This window comes from Amblyomma maculatum, chromosome 7, assembly GCF_055883805.1.
Source record: "Amblyomma maculatum isolate TAMU_Amacu chromosome 7, ASM5588380v1, whole genome shotgun sequence".
In the NCBI taxonomy this organism is placed as follows: Eukaryota; Metazoa; Arthropoda; class Arachnida; order Ixodida; family Ixodidae; genus Amblyomma; species Amblyomma maculatum.
In genome coordinates, this window is record NC_139350.1 from 85372959 (window position 1) to 85388090 (window position 15132).

Here is a 15132-nt window from a genome sequence, read left to right on the forward strand (position 1 = left end):
AGCCATCGCTCGGCTGTTGAAAACAGAATACGAAAAAAAAATCAATGATAAAATATTTACTTGTCGTAGACGAAAACCACGCGGGTATCCAAGTACAGTAATCAAGGAAGTTATATAAGAGAACTTACTGTAATGTCTTATGTGTCATTACCTAAAACAAAAATGCACCCCATATTTGTTGCCTATGGCCGATGAATTAGAGCAAGCTTGACCTTACTTCTACAAATACATTAAACAGCAGGTACAGTAAGACGATGACGGAAGAATAACTAATGAATTGAGCAGTTTCCAATGACATGCTTAGCTACGGATTCAAGTCTCCCGCGGTCTTTAAGGAGTGGCTGGTTGAGTTTCACAGTCGGTGCACTAGGCCGTTTCTCGTTCGCAAGCGACAGATTTGTGCGCAACTGTGCAACGGATGAAGTAGATCGTATCCCCATGCTTCGTGTATAATTTGTGTTCTTCTCGTAAACGTGTGTCGTGTCGACTTGCTCGGTAACGTGGCCGCATTGCGTAGCTGTGGCTGAGCATTATCGTTGGGCCACTCGATTCAAATGTACAGCAGTTCACCATCGAAACAACTGTCATTATCATGCCAGGCACTAAAAGTGGAGAGAGTGGGAGTTCCGAGGTGCGCCTGATTGGAAGGCGGCTATACATGTAGCAATTCGCAATGGCATTCTCGACCGCCTAACCCATCTACATCTTTTCTCAGGGGCTGAGAACCACTACGTGCAAGTTCTGCGCGCGTTCTCGGCCTACCGTAACTTCCGTATGCTCATGAGCGCCCGCAGAAGTAGCGCAACGCTGGCGCCCATGGCGGGCATGACCTCCATGAGCTTCGCCTGGATCATCATCGGCAGCACGCTCATACTGCGACCCTTCAACCTGTCGGGTGCGTACCCTGCCTTCGGGTTCTTTGGAATGCTTCACACGATGCGCCAACCAAGTTCGCGCGCGCGAAAGCCAGATTAGCGCTCATATTGGTGATTCCTTCCAAACGCACTTGATCGCCCATCAGCAGAGAAGTGCGCCTTTCTGTGTCCTGTCGTAGCTTTTACAAGATCAATTCTGGCGTCAGCCGACGGCCTACTGAAATTGTGCCCGTGCGACAATTCAGCGCATGGAAAATTCATTTACATAGAGAATGGCGTCACTTAAAGCCATGGATCACCAGTGCGATTCTATGGACGCCGAATGGCACTGCTATCGAGAACCACTATGTGTGTCCGCCGTCTGACATATCTTATTGTATACCCTGCTTATGCTTTCAGTGCGATATTGAGTAATTGTAAGAAAACATGTTTATTCCTTCTATTATTCATTTGAATATCACAGTAGACCAAGTACAGTCGAACATCGCTCTAACAAACACGGATATAGGAAATTATCGGATAAAACGAAGTAAAATCACAGTTTTCTTGGTCTATGGTTTATTTCTCTGGGAGTTCTTTCTGTATACCGAAACGAAATGATCAAAACTTAACCGTAGATCGGCTATAACAAAGCAGTCATTTTGCATTAAAATGGCAAAATATATAAATTTTATCGCAGCTGATTTGGATAACATTTTCAGGAACATTCCATTTTCCAATTCTTTGCAGGAAATCTTAAGTCATTGAGAGAGGTTTTGAATGATCCCATGATTCAGTTTGCCATAAACAACTTCCTGGCAGTTGACGCCATCACTACAGTCATGCGAGTATTATATTTCAAAAAGTAATGCCTAGTGACATAACGCATTGCTTACTTTTTTAGTGTTTTGGTGGGGGCGATACTTTTATCTAGTCGCTTCTCAGATGGGACTGCATCTTTACACGTCGGTCGCGTCAAGTCATGTGACAACAAGCATGACGTAGAGCCTACGTTACGGCTGCGTAGAGCCATCCTGAAGGCGCCTCCTTCCAGCCTCTGCGGGCTTTTAATTTTATTTCGTTCTCGGCAAAGACAGGGTGGCGTCAAGATGGTGGCCGCGCCCTCACATCATTTGTTTGTTTTTGTGTGTGTGTGTTGAGGGGGGGGGGGGGGGAGGGAGGGGTTTCCAACGCCGGATGGAGCAAGTGGGCAGCCTCGAGAGGGCCGAAGAGAAGCCGGCGAAACAATTTTCGCGCTTGTCTTGCTCGTCCCTACTCGCTTACGAAAGTTCTGCTGGGCACCGCTTCGTTTGAAAACCTCGATCGGCTTGACGACCTGAACAATGCCATTGTAAATGAAACACGGTAAATCTTGCAAGTAAGCATGTAGACGTTTCTGATCTTCGAGCTCGCTTATTTGCTAGCTCCCGCACTGCGTCTCTCAGCTCGTACGCACATTATGGCACGTACATATACACGTCTATCAGTGCAGTGTAGCAACCAGTGTGCATTAAAAGACGATTCGTTTCTTTTTTTCTCTAATAAAGTCGAAAATGCCTTTTGAACATCATACGCAAAGAGGGAATCTAGTCAGCAAGCTGAATAAAACAATGCTAGGAACATAACAAGTAATCATCTGTTCAGTGTTAAAACTTTGCCTCCTTTCCTATTTAGCAACCTTGGCCACACCATCAAGGTTAATGGTCCACATTTGCGCAATGTAAAACCGGGCAAGTTTGCGGGTGGCAAAGAAAATTACGTTTTGTAGCAACTGATGAGAAAAAAAAACGGAATTAACACAAAAAGCAGGCTTAATGCTAGGATAGTCGAAGTGAGGTAGGGCGGAAAAAAAATCAGAGGGGGAGGAGTGTGTGGAGGGAGGGTCGAGTTTAGATATGCTGTTCTGCTTCTTCAGAAGCTGAAATAATACGAACGAATGCGGCGGCGAGAGGTATGCTGGGTTACCTAACACTCTTACTATCATGAGAGCTTTTCAGCTGCGTGCGCACAGAACCCCCGAACCCCCTTCCCTGGTAACCTTCTCGAAAAAAAAAAAGCAAGTGAAGAAATACACGTGAACAATGATTGCGCAGCCATCGCGTACGCTTCCTCCATGTTAGAACTTCACTCCCCATCACCTACACCACCCGAGCTGGAGAGAGACAGCAAAAAATGTGAAAACAAAACGCACAGAGAGACCAAGGTGGAGAAGGACAGCTCTACGTGGCCGCTACATAGGTCCTACATCGTCCTTGTTGTCACGTGACTTGACGCGACCGACGTGGATCAGGTAGTGCGTCGCTGCGTTCGCCCCGTGCGCTCTCTCCCGACAAGGGACATAAGCTGTATTCCATTAGCTCAGTGTTACCGAAAAGACGCAGTGTACGCGTCCTGATAACCACCTCATGTTACGAAATGCAAATATCTGATCTGTTGTACATTTCCGAGATCACTGACTAGCAGATAATTAATCGCATTTCCTTAATGGTTACTGTAAAAAAGTGGTAACGTGAAAGACCCTGTGCTTCAGAAATTCTGCCGTGGGCATTGTCGGCGTTGTGGACGACAACATGACGGGCTTTCCTCGTGCAGGTGGTAATTGGCAGCTGTCATGACCAGGCACTGATTGATTGTCGGGTTGTGAGATGTTACGAGACTGCATCACATAGCGAACTTGGCTGGAGGTGCCAGCTCGATCGGCTCCTTTGAGATCGGAGGAGAATCGAACACCCACAGGAACCCTTGATGATTATGATGATGATAATGTTAGCTGGACCCTTGTATCAGGTGGACACCATTTTGTTGTCCCAGCCAATAAAAAATAAATAAAGAACCCTGAGTCGCGCACCACCCCTAGGCCATGCAGGCACTTTCGTACGAGCGGATTAAGTGGGGTTTATAGTATCTATGTCGGGTGGTCTCTCATAGAATGTGGTAAGTTACGACTGTACGCAAATCAGTGTTTGTGGGATAATACGGGCAATAATTAATGTATTAGCGATTAACCGCGCAGTAAAGTAAATGTACACGAACGAAGACCCACAGGGGGGCCTTCTGACGGGGGACATTAACGCTGCCGATTTATAGTTTTACAGGCGGAGTTTACTTGCACCCCATGGTTGTTTTTCCCTTTATGAGCACTTTAGGCAACGTACCATGCAGCCGTGCCCTAAAGTTGTTCGTACTGCGCACTTCCAATCACCCGATGTGTAATACAAACAGCCCTAAAAAAAAGTGTGTGTGTGTTGGGGGGGGGGGGGTTTGGTGAGCTGTGTGAAGACATGAAAGCCTTCGAAGCGTGATTCAAGGATGCCTCACTTTTTGCCTTGCAATGTCATGTCCATAGCGTACAACATAGTGCGAGTGGTACGGCGCTGTGGAAGCCCGGAAGACAGTACTGCTGGGAGGTACTTCAGATGCGCTTTCACTGCCACCAAATACTTCTACGTAATGTACGTGGCTTTTTTTTACTCCCGTTGGTCCCTTTTCGGAGTTATCCGATGGATCCACGCAACATGTGCTCGCATAAGCGCTGACAGACGTGTGCATGAAAGCCAGCGACTTGAGTTTTTTTTTCTGTTTTTTTTTTTGGTTGTACACTAACCAAACATTTTTCGTTTCTTTTTTTCTATGTTTGCAGGTTGCTACCACTGTACATGTTACTAATTCTAGTGATCAATGCCAAGTTCCCCGCACTGGGAAGTGGCCCCTCGTGGGGCATTGAAAGCCAAAAGTACTTCTCACAATGTGATAGGAGTTGGCAGTGGAATGTGCTCTTCGTCAATACCTTCATCGCCACAAAAGACCAGGTAAGGCAGCAAGTTCTTGGGAGGAAAGCCGAGCAGTAAACGAACATCAAGGGCATTCGTTCTAACAATATCAGTAATGCTCATTGTAGACTGTCTGCATAAGTGGACCACTAAGAATGAATGCTAATGTGCTTCTCAGGAGCTAAATATGGGAACCATATCACCCCATTTATCGAAACATTGTGCCCTTACAAAGTTTCACAGTATGGATGAAATTGTTATACTTGTTCTAGGGCTCTAGCCAGATCTGAATGCGAAGGTTCTGTCTCCGCGAAATAGGAAGTGGCGGCAGTCAATGTCAAGCGTCCGCGACCACATGATAATTCGCCTGTACACGGCCCATGGCTAATTTTACCATCATAAAGTGGGACCCACAGTTACTACAAAATGGCTCCAATCACCATGGAACGCCATTCAGCCATATAAACGATCCTGAAATGACCTGATGGGTTGGCATCCTGAGAACACAGGCAGTAGCAACTTCACCTTTTATGGTAAAGCCTCCACCGTTGATGTGGCGCATAAGCCACGATACGGAAAGGCCGTACATAGTTCGAGGTACAGAATATCAAACATAGGGCGAAATATGTTCTACGCCCGGTTGCGGCAAATCGGAAGACGCTCTTCAGTGTGCGTCGGTCGCCGCAGTAGCGCCGCGCAGCGGCCGACATAATAGACTGGAACACAGCGATTCTCTTTCATGCTTAGTTTGGTTGGATCGAGGACGTACGTGACTCAGGTACGTTACAGTTGAAGAGGTAAAATATAATAATTCTGCGGTATATATTTTACAAGAAGAGCCCTGTACACACAAAACGGCGAAGACAGGAAACTAGAAGTTTACTGAAAATAATAATAAAAGCGAACAGTTAGCATTAACCAGCTACGCAAAAAAAAAAAACCATTTTGTCGTTCCGTTGGTTTGGAGATTCACCCAGGACGGGCCGGACAAAGCATCCTGTGTGCCACTTAAGCCTTGATTTCTCCGGTGATGTTTTGTGTATTACATTATGTTCAAACTGCGCTTCTTTGGTGACTGACAACAATGGTACCGTGCGTTTTAAGTGATTCCCAACTATACTCAATGTACGCTCGGTAGGCAAATATCCTCTTGAAGCAAAAAATCCTCGATATCATCGCCCTCATCCTAAAACTTTCAGTAACGAGTAGACGCCAGGCTTCCGACGGTGTGGTACATGTTCTCCGAGATTGCTTGGAGGCTGTGTGTCTGGCACACGTGAACGAAGTGTTCTTGGGCAAATCAATGGAGCAGACATGTTACATTTGCGATAGAAATTGGAGCCAGAAAATACAGACAACTAAACAATTCGGACATCGGTGTCGAGGTTGAGAGCGAAAAATCGCCAATATGACACTGACAGATGGTAGCTGCCAAGGCCGGCTACGGATCCTTGGATAGTTTCTGCGACTTATCAGAAGGTCGATTATTTCTTAGAATATAACGAGTCTAATAAATGATCAGGTAATTTCTCGAACCAAACAACGCATGAAAAAAGCTTTACCCTGTTCCGCAATGTCGCCACAACCCTTGCCAGTGTCGCGTTGAAAATACTCACCTGAGAAATTGTCACTCGGGGGAGGTTTCCGGTGTTATGGTAACAGCGCAAAATAAAGGAGCAGAAAACCGCGAAACAAATCTTTAGAAAACTAGCAAGGCCCGATGGGCCATCTGCTGTACGTTCATCATGAGACAAATATGAATGCCGAGAAAAACGCTTATGCGCCAATGCCATCTCGAAATATCAGCTGTATGCTACCCAAATAGAACGTTTGTGTATGTTGGATTTAAAATTGAGCTTTCGGATTAGTCAAAAACAAACGAGTATAAATTGAATCTGCCTTGGCGCTGAAGAGGATATTTCGAAACGCGGACGTGTTTTTTTTTGCCGCAAGTATTCCACCTGATCGCGTTCTTACGATCGCCTCTGATTCCTGAGCATGGACGTGTTAGCTCATCTTTATGCCCGTTTGGTCGCATTAGCGAACTAAAGAGTGGCTTTCATGTATAGAGCAGAAAATTGTGCGGGAAATGTGGGGCTCATTAGGATACAATTAAAGGAGCCAAGAGTCTAAGAATTCAAGGTAAACGCAGGGGATAGTTTTTTTTTTAATGTTTTGTAGTGGATATTGACAGCAATTATTCGTGTAGTGATTTTAATTAGAAAGAATATTAAATAGAAAGAGGAATAGAAAGCGGCGCGTTGTTTTGTCTTCTGCTTCCTATTTAATATTCTTTCTCCCTGAAATCAGCAGAGGAATAATTGCTGTCAATATCAAATACAAAATATAAAAAAAAACTATCCCCTGCGTTCACCTTGAATTCTTAGACTGTTTTCTCGTGTATAGAGTTTGATAGATGACGAAAAACATACGCAGCGCAGCGTGTTAGCATTTAGGAACGCTACTAGCGAAACTATAAACACGATCGTCTGGACGAGCATCGTGTGCTTAGCAGATGGGCCATCTGCGCAAATGCGGGCACGGGAGATTGGATGTCATGCACAATACAAGCGAAACCGGTGACTTGCACGAAAAAAAAAGAAAAATAAAGATACGTTGCCAATTAGAAAAAAACAAAGCAACGAAGGTCGAAGCCGACGAGCTTTCACCATGTGACCGCTTCGGAAATGCCTGAAAAACAGCACGCCAGCGTTTAATAAGTCGGTCGTCGCCGCCTACACATATTTCATGCACCAACAAATGCAGTGCTCGGTTGCGCGAAGAAAACAAATTATAAAAAGAGTATGAAAAAAAAGATTAGTCGTATTTCAAACGTTGTGGGCAAGCATTTACTGTGGCAACTGCGGAGCGGCGCCTCCACGGAGATTGTCGCATATTGCGTAACAACAGCTTCCACCTCTTCTGGCCATCATAGCGTGACGCACGCCGCGCGTAGAACATTGTGCGGTCCCAAATGCGCTGTGGGACAAAGTTTGTAAGTTCGTAAGAACACATTGGTTGCATAATAAAGCACGGTTGTAGCTTGGAAGAGAAAGAACACAATCGTCGCACACACGTGCGTGGCAGCAGCTGCATTCATTGCAAATGCAACGATATGAAAAAGACAAAGTTTACCGGCTAACGCTTATCGTACGCATTATAGAGGATCTAATTGCTATTACCCGTTTTTCTTTCTTTTTCAGTGCATGCCGCACACATGGTTCCTGGCCTTTGTCTTTCAAGCTTTAGTCTTCAGTATTGCAATCGGCTTCCTATTGATACGGTAAGAAGCCCAGGATGGGCGATCTGCGCTAACTTGAGTAAATACTGGTGCCTTGAAAACACTACGGCACAAAGAAGCAAACGCCAGAACGAATGCCACACCTTTCTTGTGTTTTCTTCTTTGCACCGTAGTGTTTTCAATTCATGAACCAACTCGCCCCACATGCAGTCATTCTGAATTCTGGTGCGTTCGAGCTACTGTAGCCCTGACAGAAATGTAGGTGGCAAGCGGTAGTAGATCGCTCACTGTAGAAAGAAATTTAGAAACCACTCAAGATTTATTTTTCGGCCACAAACTTGAAAAGAAAAAAAATGTTTACGTAAACGACGACTGGGTATATGTGTAGCGCTAAGATTAATTATTAAAGAACAGGTAATATAGGCATAGCGGGGCGACTCGCTACCGTGATATAATTCTGCGGGGATTCTGCTGCTCCTGCGTAGTGACAGGAGTGTCCCCTTTGTTGCAGTGGGCTCATGCGCAAATGGGACCTCAATGAACCGTTTCAACTTGAGCGCATCACGCCGTGCTAGATATATGTAATGATATAAACCACCGGTAACCGGTAGCACGAGTTACGGTGTTAGATTGCCTTGCGCCACAAAGCGGTTGGTGTTGCACCGGCCTTTAGCCTGTCTTGAGTCGCAGAATGAAGGATATGTGCGACGTGTGAATAATTTGGAATTTTTTTGCAGGCTGCCCAAGTTTCCAATGGCGGGGCTTGGAGTGTGCATTTTTGCTTGCTCGCTGACCACTTTCATCATCAACAATGCCAACGACCTTGGACCTACGGCATTGCTCCAAGAATACAGAGCAGGGTAATTACTGTCTTTGGACTTGCTGTTGCAGCAAATCCGCTGTTCTTTGGTGCACTACTGGATTTTAATTGAGACTCTACTAAAGGAGATGCAGCGCCATAATGTACGCGTGTGCAAGGTCTCTAGTGCCTCTTAATGTAGTCTGTACAGGCAATAATTTTTCATACCTTCCTGCGATATGATCAGCTGTGATTAAGTTTATTAATTTTTGGTAGAAACATGCGAACGTAGCATTAGAAAAAAAAAAAAACGTTCTGTTTACTGCACTCAAAGCTAAGAATGATTTTTTAAAATATATTTGAAAGGCTTGCGGGACTTGCCCCCTGCATCTGACGTCATTGCTTGTTTTCAGCGCTTCGCTGCCGAGTTAGCTTCAAAAGAGCTTCCCACCATTACAGCAAGGTCCCTTACCACATCATTCCATCTTAACTGTGGTCTTAATTTTTGCATGCATATTAAATGTCCAAACATTTTCCACACTTTAGAACCACTTTGCTGCCGGAAGAAAACAACTTTATTTAACTCGAGCGCTACGAGACCGGGAATACTGCAGGTCAATCTGAGTGTGGGTTTGGCTTAAAATTACCGCGACTAAAATGCACTTCTCTAAGCGACGCTTAATTGGTTTTGAAGTTTAGCTCAGATAAGGCACATAAGCGACTTTCTGCAATATTTAACACATAAAATGACTATGATGAACAAATGTTCGTGACCTGCCCTAGCAACAATCGCTCCAGAGCCTGGCGCCATCTGACTAATCTGTTCTTTTTTTCTCTCTTGGCTCTATTAATGAAGCTCCCGCCAGGCATATCATGATTCAATCGAAATCAACTTCTATACGAGGGGAGGACCATTCTGCATCGCACTTATCACTGGGTACCTTCTCGCCATAAAGCCAAGGCTGGGCCTTAAGAAGGTGAGTCAAGGGTGGCAACGAAGGAGCGCACTGATTAAATTAGTCTCTCTGTACTCAATGTGGATGCATAAAGTGTTGCGCAATAGAGAGGTCTATATGAGAGAGGAAGATAATCTCAGAACGTGCACGAGGATGCATTATCAGGCATCTACGACTGCACATGATACAGCACTTCTGCAGTATCTGGCGCTTCGGTGGGAGCGTTTTAGGATAACTATTCGGACAGGTAACAAACAGCATTTTTTCCACAAAGTTTATTTCTCAGGTGACCTTCCGTACATGTAAAGTGCAGTGGCGTCTCGGTGCCTAGCCTATCATTTGTTCTAAATCCATTCGCATTTTTCAATGGTCCTGTATTGAAACAACAAATATTTACCGTTATTTTGCACCTGTCCTACCCGTGCAGAACTGGCCTGCCGAGACGCCGTCCTTCGGACAGCGTAACTGTGTCATTCGCAAGTACGTTTGCTAGACCAAGCTATCAAACGGTGGTGGGAAGAGCGAAGAAAGGCTTCCTAGCTCTCGCCGAAAAACTCGTTCAGGCCGTCAAACGTTCTTTCAGAATCGATGACTCTTGTGTCGATAAAGCCTATGACTTGGAAATAGCGGGGAAAAATACGAATGAAACACAATTATGACAGTACGAAGTCTGCGCCCGTACTGTCGTGCTACTACTGCACCAACCCCCCTTTCTTGGTAGATTACCACATTTGTGCAGATCCTCGCTAAAACGGCAGTCTTCTCCAAAACAGCCCCCTTCTGAAATCGCTCAAGTGCAGCCGAACGGGGGAGTGAGACGCAACGTGCCACCCTAGAGAACGATAATTGAAACTTCCTTGAGAACCACGTCTTCACCCTGAAAGCTGTACAGGCCATCAAGTCATCGTATTGGTCGCGCGACCGCAGCACCACATTCTCTCCAGCCGGCGAACCGTGAAACGTATACATAAGGGCGTGCGCGGGAGCAGACGTTCGGCCTCTTCACAGTGGTATTTTCGCGACACGACGCAATCGGTCTGGCCCAAGCAAAACGGCGGTACGAGGTAGTGTTGTGTCCTGGGCCGCGACAAAATTACACCTAAAACTAACGGGTGAGATCGATGCGCCCAATAAGTGTGCCAACTCCACGACGAGTGAGTGGTATAGGAAAGGCGACAAGCGTGGGTCAACTTGGTAGGGAGAATCGACTGTTTCGGTTTTATCTCCTTTCTGCGACGACTGTTGTAGTTTTCACATTTCTTATATTGTAAACCAACTATAAAGTGACGGAATGCGTGGGACGACTGCTCGGATAATGAATCGCATTCGTTGCTTTCTATTTGCAGAAGTCTTGCAAAAATTGAGCTACGGTTGTGTGGGGAGACAAACGCCGTGTTCTGATAAGCACAAAAATATATCGGATCAAGCCGTCGCTATTTACAACTCTTTCGCATTCCCAGCAACATGCGCCGAGGCAGTTTATTAGGTGGATGGCATATTGGTATACTGATTGATTTGGTTGGTAGTGTTTGACGTCCCAATGCGGCTCAGGCTATGAGAGACACCGTAGTGGAGGGCTCCGGAAATTTCGACCGCCAGAGTCGATGTTCTCCCGTATACGGGCGCCTTGGTTTCCGCCTCCGTCGTAAAGCGATAGTCGCGGCCGGCTCAGCAGTCGAGCACCTTAACCACTGCGCCACCGAGACGGGGCCGTTCGTCTGTTGGGGTGCGTTGATTTTGAAAAGACAACACAGTCCGGACGGGAAGTGGGCTCTACTTCCTACGTCGACTGTCTCAGTTCGCACTGCGTTGTCCCTTCAGATGCGGTTTAATAAGAACTGCGTATGTTGTCGAATGCTCGGAGTAATGCAATTTAAGCTTGGATAACGATGTTTCATGGCTTCGAAACAGATGGGCTTGTAATGTCAAATGTGTGCAGCCTTTTTTTTTTAGGCTCCTTTGTTTTTCCTCTTTGTTGCGATGATGTTCAGCTAAAATCGAGCTGAAAAGTTGCACGTTATTTTTTAGACTTTGCACAGAGCAATATATTCATTTCATAGTTAAGTTGTAGAGTCCAAAACTGATTTTTGCACAGAAATAAAATAGAAGAATTGCATAGGAAACAGAAAAGAATTAGGAAAATCAAGCACTACGCCTGATTGCGCACAGCTCTAAGCTTATCTGCATTAGGAATAAGCGAGTGGGTTTTGGGCTCCCAGCGCACAGAGCATGCATGCCCCATATCTTACCCGGCGTTTCAGCCGACAAGGATGCTTCGCCACGCAGGAATATTTTTTTTTCGAAGCGTCTCATAATTTCTCGCCGAAATGAACAAAATGTGCTTGAATGAGGTCGTAATATAGGAAATAACCTAGTACTGATACATCGCATGCGACAACCGACCACTACGATGAGCAAGTACGTTGCTTCATTCCACGGCGTTGATGACACTTTGCATATTTTAAGCATATAGCTGAACGCCGGACTTCCCTCGCCGTACACGATGTGCTGCTGACTTGAGAAGTGCATTTCATGGTCAGTCGTCTGCTCGACAAAGAGTAGAGGGGAATATAGGAGTTCATCTTCTTTTACACGAGGCAATAATATTTATCCATCTATGTACTAGCACCACTCGGCGCTGCTTTGGTAGCCTATTAGCCCGTAGCATAACCCCCCCCCCCCATATGGCTTGAATACTATCGGTTGCACAACTAAAGCTTTTATTGAGTGATTGATAAGCGATTGATCGATCGATCTGTCCCTGATGTGGGTGCACGCGAAAGCAGGTCGATGTGATGTTGTAACCAAGTGGTAAGGTGGCAAACGCTGCCGGTGTTCACGTGTCCTTTCAATGGGCCGCATTCGCCGGTTGGATGCTGTCGCTGGTGACCATAGTGGCCATCACCCACGTCCCGTGGTTCTGGAAGAAAGAGGGTCGGCACATGAGGCCCGGTGGCACAGAGTACGCCATCTACGATGCCTTCCACCGGGTCCTCTTCTCGGCGGCTATTGCCTACATCGCACTGGCCTGTGCCTGGGGAAGCGGTGGAGTCATCAAAGTATTCCTCACCTGGGCTGGCTGGCTTCCCATCAGCAGGCTGTGCTTCGCCATCTACATCCTGCACCCGTTCCTTATCTTCTACTTCAACGGAACGACGCGCGGCGTGATCTTCTATACAGTCAAGTTAGCGGTAAGGCTGTCGACAAGTTCCACCATGGACATCTTAAGGATGCAGCGATTTGTGCCAGCTGTTATTTTCACGTAATTTCTTGAAATGCTACGTCATCTTTTTGGCTGATATTTATCGGATATGCAATCGATCAATACTTCATCCACTTGGTGTTGAATATGCGTTATTTTATTCACCGTCCATCCGCATTACGTTGTTCTGTAATTCCGGACATTCTCAATGTTACGTATTTTAAGGACATTCACCAAATCTCTCGCTCAAGCAATGGCATGCGTGCAAAAAAATCAGCACCGCTGCAAGAAAGAACACACAGCGCGAGTTCAGTTTTATTGGGGCAGCGCTGACATCCAGTTTCTTCTTTTTTTCGATGCAGCTGCTGCGCTTGTTTCTTTTGTCGTGCGTGGCGCTGGCAACAACCTAAGTGCTGGTTAATATGTATTGTACTTCTCTGGCATGAAAAACAGGAACGCTGTGTGGCACTCACCCTATATACTGCAAATGTACACTCCTGTCAGCTGGGCTAACCTCTTGTGACAGCTTGTTAAGTAATTTAAGTGGTCACGTGTGTCAATTATATCAGCCCTCTAGTAACAAGCTAGCGCCTAGTTACTGCGAACTAAAAACAAAAGCACTAATCACACCAGTACACTTTCTTTCTGGTGTAACGAGGGAATCTTCCTCGTGAAACTGAACTGCAAATATCTTATGAAAAGCTTGAGTTATAACCGCCAATTTCATTGTTGCTTACTGCGCCGCTGAAAAATATCAGCAGAACAAGCGCTGTTCCACACTCAAACACCGCCACCACGATCGTGCACAAGTGATTGAATTCATGGCTCTGGTGGCGCTAGGCCCCCCATCTCTACTCAGCCTGTTTTTCATGCCATTTGTCTTGTCAGCCTTTCTCTTCTTTTTTTTTTTTGCAGATGGAAGAACTCCTTTGGAACATAATGGCGTGCATCATAGTCAGTGTACCAGTGCACCTACTCTTCGAGGCACCATTTGTTCGGCTGGGCGAACAGTGTTCCCAGAAGGAAGACGAGGACTCAGTTTGCGAGTCGATGGACTCCATGGACATGGCTCTACAGGAGAAGAACGCTACATCCAAGTACAGTTGTCTTCCGAGCTGGTCCTTCGAGAGACGTGTGCAGTGTCGTGTTCTTCCGGTTGCCTCCGCTGCCTTCGGTTGGACTGAAATACTCAAATGTTACCGCTGCCGTGCTTTTCCGTTATCGTTGTGAAATAAAAAAGCGCCGAGGGCAGCTGTACCAGCACCGATTGGTAATAAAACAAGCTTCGTTGTGCCTCTCTGTTGTTTAGCTGTCGATATCGCGTATTGAATCAAAAGATAATTATTCTGGTTAATGGAACGAAAATCATTTCTCGTGTATGCATTTGTCACGACTGCACCCGTCGGGGAACGGCTGTGGTCATGGTATTCGGCTGTTGACTAATACGTGTGCGTGTGGTTTGGGCATGATCTGTTTTGAACCCTGTATTTCCAGTACTATTCCTGTTCTCGCCAAAACCAACTGCAAATTGTGTAAGCGTGAAAATAGTGCGCTGAACAGCAGGTTTGCTCTGAACGACTGTTGTTGGAATAAAGCGCTTTTTTTTACCTTTCAGGGTTTGTTGAAGCAGCAATAGACTTCCTTGGTAGAGTTTTGCACGGACTGCCCCAACGCCGAATACTATTCCTAGGAATAAGTACTACAGCAGTGTTGTTGTTTTAGTAGTGGTAGTAGTAGTAGTAGTAGTAGTAGTAGTAGCAGCAGCACAGCTGCAGCATTAGTAGTAGTAGTAGTAGTAGTAATAGTAGTGGTAGTAGTAGTAGTAGTAGCAGTAGTAGTAGTAGTAGTGGTAGTAGTGGTAGTAGTAGTAGTGGTAGTAGTAGTAGTGGTAGTAGTAGTAGTAGTGGTAGTAGAAGTAGTAGTAGTGGTAGTAGTAGCAGTAACAGTAGTAGTAGTAGTGGTAGTAGCAGTAGCAGCAGCAGCAGTAGTAGTAGTAACAGCAGCAACAGTGGTAGTGGTGGTAGTAGTAGTAGCAGTAGAAACAGCAGCAGCAGTGGCAGTAGTAGTAGCAGCAGTAGTAGTGGTAGTTGTAGCAGCAGTAGCAGTGGTAGTGGTGGTAGTTGTAGTAGTAGTAGTAGTAGTAGCAGCAGCAGTAGTAGTAGTAGCAGCAACAGCAGCAGTAGTAGTAGTAGTAGCAGCAGCAGCAGCAGCAGCAGTAGTAGTAGCAGTAGTAGAAGCAGTAGTAGTAGCAGCAGCAGTAGAAGTAGCAGTAGAAGCAGTAGCAGTAGTAGTAGTAGTAGTAGCAGTAGT

The 15132-nt window shown here is 45.8% G+C and overlaps 1 pseudogene across 1 annotated transcript in view; it reads left to right on the plus strand.

Annotated features, from left to right (window-relative positions):
* Window positions 1-14071, plus strand: part of LOC146183835 (nose resistant to fluoxetine protein 6-like) — a 31721-nt pseudogene extending 17650 nt beyond the window's left edge. The window contains exons 6-14 of the transcript XR_014708410.1: window positions 716-895; window positions 1605-1698; window positions 4187-4306; window positions 4495-4663; window positions 7828-7907; window positions 8603-8725; window positions 9521-9637; window positions 12469-12811; window positions 13738-14071. The product of XR_014708410.1 is annotated as a nose resistant to fluoxetine protein 6-like (transcript). The remainder of the gene's footprint in view (window positions 1-715; window positions 896-1604; window positions 1699-4186; window positions 4307-4494; window positions 4664-7827; window positions 7908-8602; window positions 8726-9520; window positions 9638-12468; window positions 12812-13737) is intronic.
* Window positions 14072-15132: the final 1061 nt, after the last annotated feature.